This window comes from Sturnus vulgaris, chromosome 2 (assembly GCF_052056855.1).
Source record: "Sturnus vulgaris isolate bStuVul1 chromosome 2, bStuVul1.hap1, whole genome shotgun sequence".
Taxonomy (NCBI): Eukaryota; Metazoa; Chordata; class Aves; order Passeriformes; family Sturnidae; genus Sturnus; species Sturnus vulgaris.
The window spans coordinates 99,721,109-99,725,800 of NC_142244.1; positions in this window are offsets into that span (position 1 = coordinate 99,721,109).

Sequence of the window (4,692 nt, forward strand, 5' to 3'; positions counted from 1 at the left end):
GATTGCTTGGGTTTTTTGTTTTATTTTTGTTTGTTTTTTTTTCTTTTTTGGCACTTTTAAGTGCACCAAGTTAAATCATAGTATACTGGTTTGGTATGGCCCGGTTTTTGGTAGCAGGGGGACCACAGAGGTGACTCCTGTGAGGAGCTGCTGGAAGGTTCCATCATGTCCAGCAGAGCCAGTTCCTGATAGCAATAAAGATGGTCATGCTGGTGGCCAAAACTGGGCCAATTAAAGATGATGGTAACAACTCTGTGATGGCATACTAAAGAAGAAAATTGAAACAAAGTCAAAAAGTTTTGGCTTCTAGTCAGATAAGAGGAGGAGGTGAGAACGTGTGAGGGAAACAACATGGAGACACCAGGGCCAGTGGGGAAGGAGGGGAGGAGCTGCTCCAGGCACCGGAGACAAGATTCCTCTACAGGCCATGGTGAGACCATGGTGAGGGAGCTGTGTTCCTGCAGCCTTGGGGATCCATAGGGAATGCAGAGATCCACCCACAGCCCATGGGATCCATGGGGGATGCAGAGATCACCCACAGGCCATGGAGATCCATGGGGGATGTAGAAATCCATGCACAGCCCATGGGGAAGGTGCCCAAGCTGGGGTGGGTGGATGCCTGCAGGAGGCTGTGATCCAGTGGGAGACCCTTGGAGGTCTGCACCCCATGGAAGAGTGACCCTCACCACAGCAGTTTTGGGAGGGCTGTCTGCCTGTGGAAGGGACTCACGTTGCAGCAGTTTTGGGAGGAGTGCTGCTCGTGAGGTTGGACCCACACTGGGGAAGGTCACAGAGAACTTCTCCCATGGGAGGGACCCCATGGTCTCACTCCTCTCCTGCAGCAGCAGAAGAAAATCTCAGTGATGAGCTGACCAAAACCCCATGCCTTGTCTCCCTGCATTGTTGGGAAGGAGAGATGGGCTGGGGGAAAAAAGTTGTTTTAAGGGCTTATTTTACTTCTCATTATCCTCCTCTGATTCTGTCAGTAATAAATTCACTTTGCAACTGAAGTTGAGCCTGTTTTGTCCTTGAAATATTTCTCCCAGTCCTTATCTCTCTCATGAAGCCTTTGTTAATGTTTTTTTTTATTCTTTCTCTCTTTGCTGCCCAGCTGTGGCAGGAGGGGTGGGGGTGAGCAAGTGATTCTTGTAGGCCTGGCACTGGTCCACTGTCAAACCACAATACATGGCATGTCTCTCATGGAACTTTAGTTCTGTTTTATGGTGCTTGTGATTGTCATGAGAATGCAGTTATTTGTATTGCTGTTTCAACTCCAAACAGAATTTAAATTTTTAAGCTCAAAACTCATACTAGACATTTGACATTAGTTATCTGTACAGATGTCTTCAGCAGACAAAAGAAACATACTCAGTATTACAATTTCTCTGTCCTCTAAATAGTGACCTAATTGTAAAAGGATGACCAGATGCCCACTCTAAGCTGAGATCTTATGTTACCTCTTCACCTGAGATTGGCATCTATTCCATTGGCCCGAGATACTGTTTTTTACTGAAGCCCTGATGTAAAATCAGACTCCAAAATCTTATTTTTCATATTATTGAATCCTTTCTTTCTTTCTGTTTCTTTAGAATTTAGCTTCTTTAAGGTATTGGTTTTTTTCTCTGATTTTGTCACCTACTATCATTCAGCAGGGAAGATATATTCTTCATGACACAGTAAAGAGAGGTATTTTGTCCTCTTCCTTTCTCAACACACCCTAAAACCCACCATAAGTTCTGGCCTCCTGTCTCTTGTACAGGACTTAAGACTGACATGTCTCACACCCTGGAAAGTCCCAAAGCTGTAAAGGTTTGAGAAGTCTCTGATCCTGAGGATCACTCTTTACTGTCAAGCAAGCAATTGCTTTAGAAAAGGAAAGAGATTCTGAGCTTATTATCTGGGTAGAGCTTTGTGGTTTTATAAGCAGCAGATCCAAATGTTTGATTTTATTTGTTTCTTTGGATGGAGCGAGATGTAGAGAGATTTCTGCCCAGCAGGTCCTTTCCTATGATGGCCAATTTCATATGACTTCGTATGTGATCATGACAGAGACACCTTCAGCCAGCCAACGTGGTGGGACAGCTTCCCGAGGAACTGTGGGAGTGCTTCATGCCTACACTCACATTGTATTCAAAACTCTTAATCAAAGAAGAATTTCTCTTGATTGAAAACTAATGTTATGAAATCATAGGCAGTTACAAACAATTTAAACTCTTGTTTGTGGCCCAGAGCTAGAACAAAGAAAGAAAGTACAGTGAAAAAGAGTTTATGTACTCTTGTATTCTTTCTTTTATTATTCAGGCTTTTGATTTTAAAAAAGGCATTGTTTTCTTAAAGAAAAAAGATTTTAGCACATGACAGGATTTATTCTGTGTGTACAGAATCTTTTATGAAAGATTTAGATGCATGTTTTGCTGAAGGCTGAAGAAAACATGAGGTTTCAAAGCAATTTGAACAGGAGGAACACATCAAAGTGTTTTGCAGACTCCTTTAGTTTTCTATGTCGTCATTAGTTAAATTCACTTTTTTACTTTTGAAACCAAAGTTCCCTATGTTTTAAGACAATTTAACTCTCTTCAAGAACAATTCAGGGCCATATGCAGCACAATTCAGAGACAAAGAAATAGATTTTTAATGTCAATGAACTCCCATTTTATAAAGATATGATCTTCAAAGTGATCTGCTTTGAAATAATGGGTCTTTATTAGCAACGACTGTCGATTACACAATATATTTTATATATTTATAGACCTGTACAGCATGTTGCATAAGTGACCATATAACTATGGGATTGATATGGATTATGCTGCCTAGGTTGCATAAGTGGCCATATCACTGTGAGATTGGCAGGGATAATAGACTAGTGTGTTAGGTGAGGCAACTAAATTATAAAGACGGTAAGTGACTCATTCAATATGATATAGTACACAAGAATAAAGTTTTTTTAAAAATTATTTTTCAAAAAAATAAAGTCACAAGATTTTGTAATGCTCTAAATATGAAGGATAAGTTATATTAAAAGTAAGTAACGTTTTAGTTCTCCTAAAAAAGAGTTAAGAAACTGCTCCCACTACCCATTAAAAAAATTATATAGTGTACATAAATCATTAAATCAACATGTAAACACCTAAAAAAACCCAATGGTGTGGACAGTAGAACAGTAAGAATGGAAGAAGTACTAATTTATGTGGCATAAAATAATCAATTATGTAAAATCCTACCTAGGACTTTTATAGAAAAAGGTAAAGAGATCCATCAGAAAAGTTCAATCTATGATACACCCTCTGTCAAATAGGCATCTTTGGTCTGAATATGCCTTTTGAATAAAGGCTTGCAAGTAGTCAGCCACAAAAAACTTCCTGTGCCCACAATGTTTGTAACTATCTATTTTGAGAATCATTCCATATCTGTAATTGAAACAGTAGGTGCAATAAATTCTAGGAAAGCATGTTCTTTGAAATAACATTGTACATATGAATTTCTAAAATGATAAAATAGAAAAAATATCAAGCTATCAGTACATTCAATAAATTAATCTTAAAAGTGTAATAAAAAAGTTGACATTAAGGAATATAGGCAATTTATAAGCACAAGAAAAAGTACAAATTCAATGTCCCCAATGTATTAATGTTTTCCAGATGTTGACGCTATGTCTTCGATGACTAGACAAATGCTAATTCCAACACAAGTGGCCAACCAATGAAAGAATACAGAAGCCATCCCATTAAACCCAGCCAAACCATAGATGCAGTGCTGACAAGAACATATTTGCTCAGGGAGAATAAAAAAGCCTCAGAGGAAGAGGCAGGAGTTATGTCTCCCTTGTGGTAGGCACTGTATACCCTTGTAATAAAAAAGACTGTCTGCAGCTCAGCGGTCTTATGTTTCATGCAGCTTGGCTGTACATAGTGAAAAATAGGTTACTTCAGCCTTGTGAAGTTCCAACTTTGTACAATTCTTGGAGATTTTAGAAAAAAATCATTGCCCATTTAGCTGTTCATCTTAAGAGTTCTGAAGAAGCAAAAGAAAAATTATGAAATTGAATTTCTAAGTTTTGAAGACAGTTCATATGGATATCTTCTCAAACAGAACACCTATCTGTAAGGGCACAGAAATCACTGCAGTGCACAGAGTTAACATTACGTGAGGAAGGCTGCAGTCCAGTTTTATCACACCTCCATTTTTCCAAGATCAAAAATCTTAAGAGCAGATATTTACTTCAGACAGTACTTAATAAGAAATGTGAAACTTATTGCCACAGGATATTGTAGAAACTGGAGTCAAATATGACCAGAAAGAAAATGAATACATCAATAAAAGAAAAGATAATTTGTAACCGTGAACCTAGGGCAGGTCAAGATGGAAAGAAGGTGTATAATGGTTCAGGGCACTTGTGAGAAGATGGTTTTAGATGTCTACCTTATGCATGGTTCAGAGTATGCTGGAGTATGCATTCCTGTTTAATAACTGGAGAGTCTTAAGTGGCTTCTGAAGATTGTTCAAGTGCCTGAAGGTAAACTGTGCAAACCCACTGGGATAGATTTCATTACCACAAAAGATCGATATTTTTAATGTTCTATGCCCATGTGGCCAAATGGTGAAGCAACAATTGAAAGCTCTTGATAAGAAAAATCCTTTAAATTCTTTGTTTCTCCATGTACCTCACTCTCTAATAAGAAAGGGATATGAAAG